The sequence below is a fragment of the Hippopotamus amphibius genome, chromosome 7, assembly GCF_030028045.1.
Source record: "Hippopotamus amphibius kiboko isolate mHipAmp2 chromosome 7, mHipAmp2.hap2, whole genome shotgun sequence".
In the NCBI taxonomy this organism is placed as follows: domain Eukaryota; kingdom Metazoa; phylum Chordata; class Mammalia; order Artiodactyla; family Hippopotamidae; genus Hippopotamus; species Hippopotamus amphibius.
The window spans coordinates 96,897,373-96,907,523 of NC_080192.1; the positions used below are offsets into that span (position 1 = coordinate 96,897,373).

General features: G+C 46.8%; 1 protein-coding gene across 1 annotated transcript in view; it reads right to left on the reverse strand.

Annotated features, from left to right (window-relative positions):
- The window catches only part of B3GNT2 (UDP-GlcNAc:betaGal beta-1,3-N-acetylglucosaminyltransferase 2), a 29,380-nt gene extending 20,031 nt beyond the window's left edge, over positions 1-9,349 (reverse strand). Inside the window, exon 1 of the mRNA XM_057742668.1 lies at positions 9,081-9,349. The gene's annotated coding sequence lies outside the window, so the exon portion shown is untranslated. The remainder of the gene's footprint in view (positions 1-9,080) is intronic.
- Positions 9,350-10,151: the final 802 nt, after the last annotated feature.

Genomic DNA, 10,151 nt, shown 5'->3' on the forward strand with positions numbered 1-10,151 from the left:
TCTGTTTTCTTAAATCGCCTAATTTTAAGTGTCTCTGTGAATGTCGCCTTCATATACCATAGATTATCACCTCCTTGGAAACACTGTGGACCACAGCAATCCCTGTCTTTCACTGTTGTTTGCACCCTCTGCCCACTCCTTCCTCCCTCTGGTGGTCCAGTCACTCCCAGAACTTCTACCACCTCTACAATGATGACTCCCACACCCACATCTGGAGGTCCAGCATGAGCTTGCCCTCCCACTCTGTCCCCACACAGCATCTTAGTCTCATGTGGGGCAGGGACAAAAAAAAAGAAAGGCCATCATGCTGAGACCAGTGATGGCTACCTGAGGCTTCATTATATCACTCTCTCTATATCTGCACTTGTTTAAAAATTTCCATTATAAAGATGTGCTTTTTTTTCTTCCTAAAGAGGATCCATCAGAATCTTGAGGAAAAAAATTCAAAAGAGAGAAACAGTCAAGTTAAAAAATAGGAGTATTCATGAGAGATATTTTAAGTTCATTTGAAGAAAATAATTCCTGACGTGGTGAAGGGAGAAGAAAAATAAAAGTGCTGCATCTCATTTACTTAAAGAACAAAAGCTACATAAGTTCCTTATAAACAAGCATCAAATTTAGCCATAAAATAATAAATGCAAAATACATGTCATTAGTTTCAAATGTTAAATATTTAGATGGTATTTGTAACAAACCCACTTTGACCCTTTCTTTGTTAGACAAATAGATTTGATTCTGAAAACGTCACCAGGCTTTTCACTGAACAATCTAGACCCAGACTTGAAGTTGGTTTGGGTTTTTTTTTTTTTTAAACAACTGTGTTACTCCTTGATCAGGACTCGAAAAAAAAAAAAAAAAAGAAAAAAAAAAGAAGTATTTTAAGAAGCATTTAGATGTGCTTTTCAAGGAAAATAACAACAGTATTCTAAAGCACAAATTGTAAGCCTTAGAAAGTTTATGGTCCATAGAAATAACCTTACTGGAGTGTTAACACTTTCATATTCATGACTGCATTGGATCCAAACAATCAATATATAAGCTTGGCCATGCAGGCTTTTTCCTATTATGCAGGAGGTGGGGATGAGGAGCAAACAAAGTGGGTTGCCATGGTTACAAAGATATTTAATGTCAGCTCAGGGACCAAAATCTACTTCAAGTTCTCCACATGGACCAGTCTCCCTTTTCAGTAAGTCACTCCCCAGCTCCCACAAGATTACTGTCCCCTGTGACAGCCCTTGCTGCTCCCCTGGGGTCCGGTCCTGTATCAATGGCAATCTCCACTTCATCCTCCACTTCAAAACTCTCCCTCTCCAGCAGCTCCAGGCACAGGCTGCCCTTTCCCTTCTCCGCCGACTTCCTGAAAAGCTTCCATGCCTTGTCACGCCCCTCTGCTGTGCCTGGACGTTCCCAACCCCTTCACCCTCTAGAATCTTCACAGTCCTCAGCCTCTCCTGACCTCCCAGAGCACCTAACACTGCTGGCCACCACCCCTACCCGCACCCCAAGTTCAAGACCATCCCCTAACCCCAATTCTCTACTGGTTCTCTTGCATCTTGGCAGCCTTTGCTACTGGCCCCATCCCCCAAAATGGGCACCTTCCAGAGTTCTGGGCTAAAGCCTACGCAGGGTCTTCCTTCACCCTACACTCCTGTCCTTTGGACGCTCCTCCACACCACCGCAGCCCCGATGTCCCGATATTAAGAAAGGTCCCAATGTACCCATATCTGTAGCTCACTTCCTTCACACCCCCCTGAACTGGCTTCCAAATCTCATCCCATCCACTATGAGTCTTTTTCTCTCTCACTCCCTTTCAAACAAACCACCCACACAGACACACACACTTTAATCCTGTACCAAACCTGACGCGGTTTGGGCCCTCAATTTTCCCCCAGCAAGACTAATGAAGTGACCTAATTCAACAAATATCAAGCACCTACTTAAACCAAGCAATGTTTCAAACAGACCACGAAGAATGAAGTTACGTGGTCGATTATCATAAGGTTGATCAGCGCTTAGACGAAATACAAAGCACAGTACATGGGATAAGGATGGGGAGGGTCAGAGACAGCCCCTCTTCTCACAGAGAATATGGGGAGAAAGGGGGCGGGACAACTCCAGGAAGAAGGAACAGCCAGTGTTAAGCCAAGAGACTGGATAGCTCAAAGGCCAGCGTGGCTGCAGAGACCTGAGCTGGGGGAAAGATAGGAGAGGCAGTGAACTGAGCCAGGGGCCGGAGAGGTGACAGAGAACTTTGGCTTTACTCTGCAGAAGATGAGGGGCCACTGGGGGATTTCTGAGTAGAGAAGTATGTAAAGCAATTTCAGTTTTTAAAGATCCCTCCAGCTTGCTTCTGAGAAGAGACTGTTGCGGGGCAAATGGAAAGCAGGGAGCCCCATTGGGGGCTGTAAAATGACGAGGCCCATGATCACACCCACTTCACAGCTACCTCTCTGGCTCAAGCTCATCCTCCTAAACGCGAGCCTGACCATGACATGTCACCACATCCTCTCCACAAGAACTTTCCGTGGCTCCCCAGGACCTCCAAATTATCAAGTGCCACTTCTTCACAAGGTCATCAAAGCTACACTGTGTCCTACGACCCCGCCCTAAGCACCCTGCCCTCCAAACCCACAGGATCCCCTGCTGTTTCCCTGACACACTGCTACAAGCCTGCAATCCCCAGCTGCCTCTGCCTTCCTTTCTCTGTCCCTAAAAGTTACTTACTCACCCATCAAGGCAAAGCCCAAACACAGCTTTCAGAGGAGACTTTCTTGGCTGCCCCCAACACTGCACTTTTCTTGCACCTCTACCAGAGTGCTCTTGCATCAGTTCCTGGTTAGAGTTCCCAGCATATTGGTAAGTCCTTGACAGCAAGAACTGTGCCTGACCCATCTGGGAATACACAAGGGGCCGTGCACAGCACAAGGCATCCACTAAGTGCTCAATCAGTGCATGCTGGCTAAATGAACACATTGACCCTTTTGTTATACATCCTCTAGAGGTTTGCGGGGGGGGGGGGGGGGGGGGTTGTCCAAGGACAGGTTTACCCCTTGGCTGCTGTAATCTGGATGCCTCCCTCTGATGGAGCCCTCTGGGAACTGTATGGTACAGCCACAAGTAGGGGCGAGAGAGGGGATGGACCTGAACCCAGCCTTTCAAAGTCTTCTGTCCTCTCAGCCGGGTATCTCTAGGAAGGTCCATACAATTTGCTTTACATTTGCCTAAAGCATTGGCAACATGTTTTTCCTAGTCTCATTCTAGAAGTAAACAGATGTAGAGAAAAGCACCTAGAAAGATCTCAACCCAGTTAACAGTACAGTATCAAGAGATGGAATTAATTTTATTTTCTTTTACTTTATCTTGACTTTTTTCCCTAAATAAACATAAAAAAGGGTTTTAGAAAGAATGCCATAGTGCCATCAAGTTACATTTAAAAAATGGCTCCACAAATAAAAAATATTAAAACAATAACACAAACCCCACAAACACTGGAGACATGAGACCACCGAATATACAACACAACTTATCGAGGAAGACTGTAAAAATGGAAAACGTTTTAAATGGGTTGTCTGAAGGATGCAATTAACAACTGGCCCTGTGCTTTCACTTCTGAAATAATTATTTTACAAAACATAAAGCAGTAAGATGTTGTCCTGGGCATCCTGGGCACGTACTGATGCCTCCTATCTAAATTAAACTCTTCCAAGGGCTTCATAAACGTGTAAACTAGCTGTCATCACTGCACCTGAGCTCACATCACACTAGTGACTAATCAGCTCTAAATGGGACATTTCAATAACTCTCGCTTTATGACTTACTGAGGAAATGTTAATTAAAAATAATAGGGGATCACCTGTCAACAAACAATGTCTTACTTAAGCTGAATGCTACATTAACAAAGTGTGGAGTCAACAAAAATTTGGCTTCTAACTTTCAATAAAAGACCTACACAACTTTTATGGTGAAATAGCATATTAAAACAGAGAAAATACAGTTGCTTTAGTTATCTTTTTAAAGAAATAAAAGGGGGACAAAGGAAACTATGTCAGGCACAGTGCTAAGTATTTTAGGTGTATCATCAGATTAATTTTCTTAGCAAAACTGAGATAGATTATCTCCCCTATTTCACTAAATAGGAAACTGAGGCTTAGAGTAATTTACCACACAGGAGCCACAGTCACACAGTAAGTGGCAAAAATTGAACTGAAACCCAGGTGTGTTTCAGAAAAGACTACAAACTCTATGATTCTGGAAATGCCACTTAGATGAAGTTCAAGAACAGGTAAAACCAATCTACGACAATATACATCACATCTAAGATGATATCAGTCAGAATATAACAGTTCCCTCTAGGGGCTGGAGACTGACTGGAATGGGGCACAGGGACCTTCTAGGGGTACTGAAAACGTTTTTCTTCTTGATCTGGCGGTGGACACACATTCATGAGCTGTATACTTAATATTACTGCACTTTACACACTTTATTGTATGCTACACCTCAAGTTAAAAAAAAAAACCCTCATTTGATTGACTCCAAGTTCATGCTCTTTAACCACTAAACCATCATACAACCATTTGACAGCACCTGACCACACTCTAGAATTGATTCCCTTGGATAATCAGTTTTTTAAAACATTCTGGTCAGCGAAGTACATCCTAATCACATCAGAGTGAAGGCATCAGAACAACAAACCTATTTTTAAATGCCACAGAATGAAAAGTAGAAAGTATCAATTTCCTCGCTACTGGGAATTTCTCCTCTGTAGCCACATCAGAATAAAAATAATTTTAAGTCTTGCTCTAAAGGAATGTTCAAAGATGCACAGAAAATAATTTGTAACAAAATTCTTAATAGTTATCTGTGAATAAAAATAAATGAAAAAACAAACGAACAATAAATAAATAAATGAAAAAACAAGTTATCTATGTAAGTACCTAAATAAAACTACACAAAATATTTCAGGACATATAACTTTATCAACAACGCTGACCCTCAAAAGAAGTTTGAATTTTGTTTCAAAAATTAAGACAACGCAAGAAGACAAAGTTGATGGGCAAAGTACATAAAACTCACAGTCAGGGCAACACACAGTGAGTGTAAAGTCTCAATGCAGTTGTAACATAAAACTCAAATAACTTTTCCCAGCAGTAAAGTAATTGTGCCACATATGCCCTAACAACAAATTCTCCATCAAGTAGCAAGTTCTTCCCAACAAAACTTTGTTCAGACTAGCAAAGCCTCATCATCAGCTGGTGATGATGAAATCATTACATCAATTCGCTCAAAGCCTTACCCCACACATACATATACCTCTTAGTCAAGCTGTAATTGCCTCTCCTGAGAGAGGAATTCTCTCATCCACAATTTGGAAACATATTTGGCAAGCACCTAGTTACGGTTTTACCACCTTCGGGGAAGTGGGGAGGGACTGCTGGATCCACACCTGTTGGGTGTATGGTCTTTATTATGCTTTTGATTATGGGAGCCAGGAAACCCAACCTTCAAATTCAGAGCCCAGTGTAATTCATGCTTTAACATTCTGTACACACCAAAAATGCCAGGCAATTGATTGAAATGATTTTAGTTTCTCTTGAGTATTTGCATATAAGGCCAAAAGGCCTTTATGAGAATTTTTCAGTATTGGTAACCTATGCACCACTATTGGGCATATGCAAGATTACATTACCAAATATTATCCCAGATGCAAGAATTTCAATGTTTATAAAAGTAACCATTTGCATTTGTTACTTTTTAAAGTCTTTACTATATTGCCCAATAAAACTGTCAAAAAAGAAAACCCTAAGTAGAGTCAAATATTGCAGCTATTAAGCAAGCTAGAATGAATGAAAAGCACTGACCCAGTATGTTAAAAACAGTGTACATTCTGAAGTCCATTCATAGCCCTGGTTCAGCATTCCTAAATTATGGTTGGAGGAAAACAAAACAAAACAAACAAACAAAACAAACAGCACTGTCAGAGACTATTAAAGCTTGAAAATTTTGAAGGGGAACAGAATATGCCACCCCAAAATGTCACTTTGACACAATTATTATTTTGAATTAAACTTGAGAAAACAGCCAGTGTAAGGACACTCTGACCACCCCCCCACCCCCGTCCCCCTGAAATCAGGAGATGAATCTTCTACAGGAGGTGCCCTTCCCTGCACCAGGAGGGTAGAAGGCATCCTTATCACCAGAGATAGGGAATGCAGGGCTGAGGAGGCTGCACAAACAAACCTTGTTACTTCTTCACTAATTAGTTACACTAAACCATTTCAAACCCCTTTGTTTTGTCAATTCTCCACAAATTTGTTTCCTTGTCTAAAAGGTATGAAAACTGACTGCTTTGGTCACTTCTTTGAGTCACATATGTTTATCCTTGTACATATGAAATTTGGTTTTCTCTGATTAATCTGTCTTATGTCAATTTAATTATTAGGTCAGCCAAAGAACTTACAAGGGAAAAAGAGAAAAGTTTTCCTCTCCTACAGTTTCAAAGCTTGAGAAATGAAGGATTCACTTTTTCTCTTATCCCTGCATCAGCTAAAAAAGCCCCACACATTTCTATCCAAAACATCTTAGCTTTGTATCAACAATGCATCAGGTAAAGCAAAGTGATTAACTTTTTTGGATTCTCATCCATTTCCTAATGTAACTTTTTTCCTAAAAAAGCCACGCATCTGAACAAACCGTACAGTGAAAAATCAACCATGAATTATCAGTTCCACTTCCCTATTTTTAGCAAACCTTTAGTATCTTAGAATTAGAGAAATGTAAATTGTGGGGGGTTTTTTAAAACAAGGAAATCAAAATTACAAGCCACCTATACATACTCAGCTCTCCATCAGAAACCCAGAAAAAAAAAACGATTCATAATCTTTACAAGCATATTATGTTTATTTTCCTCAAAAGATTACCTCATTCCCTGGATTTTAAAAACTATCTGCCATCTGCCAAATTTGGCTGATTTCAGTCTCAGACAAATCTAAACTGTTACTTTTTTGGTAGGGGAAGTTGGTGTCTGGAGGAACTTCTATACTGATTACACAATGACCATCTCTTATTAAGCACTCCTTAACCCCCATGATGCAGAGCTAGGAGTCTGGCAAACATTATCCTATTTGTCCTCAAAAACAATCCTGTAGAGCAGACACTACCATCCCAAAACCAGACATGGAAAATGAGGCAGGGATGATAAACAACTCGTCCAAGGTCACAGAACAGTATGTGGCAGTGAAGGTGGAAACTCAGAACTCTTATGGAGAACTGGGCCTTTCATCATACACATGCCATCTGCACAAAAACTAAATGAAGAGCGGTGAGCCCCAGCTGCAGGGAGATTCCCAAGGGAAAAAGCAGTATTCCAAACTGAAAAAGTACTGCCAAACAGCAGATCTAAAGATACAGACACTTGTAAAGGCTGGGCAGCAGGGAAAGGTTTACTCAAGTAGAGTGCTATACGGCTCCGGAACTTCCCTGTCCTAAAATCTAATATGGTTTAAGAGCATAGGGACTCTGTGTAACACTCTCCCAAATTCCACCAGGTTTAATAACCTCTATTCAAAAGAAACATAGGGAACTAGGACAGTGGGAAGAAGTGACCGCCCAGCCCTCTCCTCCCTTGGGGTCAGCTGTCAGATTCACATGCGGGAGACCACGAGATGGCTTGGGTTAAGAGCCCTAGGACTTGGGCTGGGCTGGGTTCCCGACTTCCTAGCCCCAGTCCTGGCCCTGTCGGCCACCTCTTTAACTATCCCATTACCTCCCGGGGCAAAATTACACTGGAAGGATTTGTTATAACAAGTAGAAGCCCATATTCACCAACTGGCTTTGCAATCTGAAATCTACAGCAAGGCTCCAACAAGGGAGCGGCTGAAGAATATGGTATAATTGTTCCAAACTACCGTTCTACGAAGTTGGGGAGGTTCAGGAGGCCATGGGGCGGGGGCGGGGGGGGGGGGGAGACAAACGTACCGACCCTACATTTTAAGAAGGAGAGGGAGCCTCCTCGCCAACCCAGATTTAAAATGTATATTATTTTCAGAGATGAGCTTTCACGCTGTGACACTTGTGGGGAGTATCGCGACTGCTCCTCCCCACTTGATGGGGAGACAGTGGGTTCTGGGGCTCCCCAGCCCTGAGTGGAAAATGCTGTGGCCTAGAAATTAAGATGACTCGGTTTTATTGTCTCCAGAAGGGTCCGCCTGCCGTCCCGGGGCAGCCGTCAGGACCTGCGCCCGCAGCCCTCGAGGAGTCCGCACGGAGCGCCCCCACGCCCACCCTCCACGCCAGGTGTTTTGCAGAGGCTGGCTCCACACGCTCCCGCAGCACCCACCCTTCCCCCTCCTCAGGTTTCGGTCAAGTAGCCGAGTTAATCATTCAACGCGAGCGGCGTGGAATATTTTTGTAGAGGTCAAAGCAAAAGGTTCTCCCTAAGTTTCACAGAAACCAGCCTTTAGGGACCCAGAGGTGGCAGTGGCAGGCAGATGGGGGTGGGGAGCGACTGCTGGCGGCGCTTGAGCTCACCAAACACCTGATCTCCCCATGCGGCACGCGAGGCAGCGCAGTGCGAGGGTGGGGTGCGGGGGTGCAGCGCGAAATCAAGCAGGCCCCCCTCGCCAAAGCGCCTGTGTAACCCAGATGGGGACGCCGGGCCTCAGGCGCCCCTTCCCAACGCCTGCATCACCCTGGCGCGGGCTCCCCCGGAAGTTGGGGTGCAGCGGGGAGGGGGAGATGTTCCCGGGTCCCGGGGGGGGTGGGGGTGGGGTGGAAAAGGGCAAGAGGCTCAAAAGATACGCAGGCGCGGGGTTGCGTTATCCTCTTCCTCTACAGTAGGGAAGGTGGCGGGGGGCCGAGGGGGAGGACCAGGACGCCTAAATGCGGCAGGAGCCACCGAGAGACTGTTTCCTCCGCTGGAGCGCCGGTACGAAGCCGGAACCCGCGAGGAGCAGGATTGTGGAGGAGGAGAGGATGGGCCAGTGGAGGGGGAGCCGGGGACCAGAGAGCTAGGAGGGCGCAGAGCCGGTCTGCTGAGGTGGGCAGGAGGGAGGAGGCGGCGGCGCACACGCGCCCGGCCCTACCTTGTCCGGGAGCAGCTCCTGCTCAGCGGGGCGGGGGCGGGAGGTCGCGGCTGCATCCACGTCCCGGCCGCTCCGCGCGGCTCAGCCCGGCGACCGCGGCCGCTCTCGCTCCATGCGTTGCGCCCGCGCTGGGCGGCCCGGCGGTGTCGGCGGCCGGACTGCGCCGCCTCGGCTTGGCCGCGGCTCGGCTCCGACTCGGCTCAGCTCCAGCACTTGTTGCCGCCACGGCCGCCGCGCCTCACTCCCGGCTCCGGCCCCGGCTCCCGGCGCCGTCGCCGCCTCGGGGCTCCCCCGCCCGGTCCCGCCCCCGCCCGGCGGGCCAATCAGGCCCGGCACCGCCCCTCGCGTCGCTGCCCCGCCCGGTCCACCGCCCGGCGCCCCAAGTTTGGGGAAGGCGCAGCTCCAGTTTGTCTGCCAGTGGGCGCCCGGGACCCGCCCAAGCTCGCGTTGCTCCTGGCTTCCGGGGGCCCTCGAGCCCTCACTTGGAAAGCAAAGGCTTAAACTGGGGGAAGGGGATCCCAAGAACTAGACCCTCGGGGTAAAAGGGCAGCTCGAAGTTCGAAAGAACTATTTTCCAACTCCAGTCTAACCTCAATCACTCTTGTTGTCCCTCTTCTCGTACATCTGATGTTGGGAAACTAAGCTCATGGCCTGGTGAGGACTCCAGTGGCGTCTTCTGGCCGGAGTCAGTTTGTGACGGGTCCTAGACCGTACCCCGGCCACCCAAGTGATTGGGCAGAGGGTGCCCCCGCAAAACCCAGGGTTCCACTATGGAAGATGGGGGTACGTAGGGGGAAACCAGAGCCAAATGGGACTTGACCACTAGGCTCTCTGCCCATCCAGTGCCTGCCGCCACCTCTGAGGTGCCCAAATGACTTCTACTTGGCACTGCCCCCCGATCTTTGGTTTCAAGAGGCCGCCCAGGACATGGGGAGAGAGGACTTTTAGTTTTCTCCATGGTGCCCTGCAGAGGGTTTCCTCGAGGTTCCAGGCGAGTATTAGGAAGCCAGAACGCAAAGTGCCCAGATGCGGAGCTCGAACCCGCGCCGCGGCCGAAGAGACGGGGCGGAT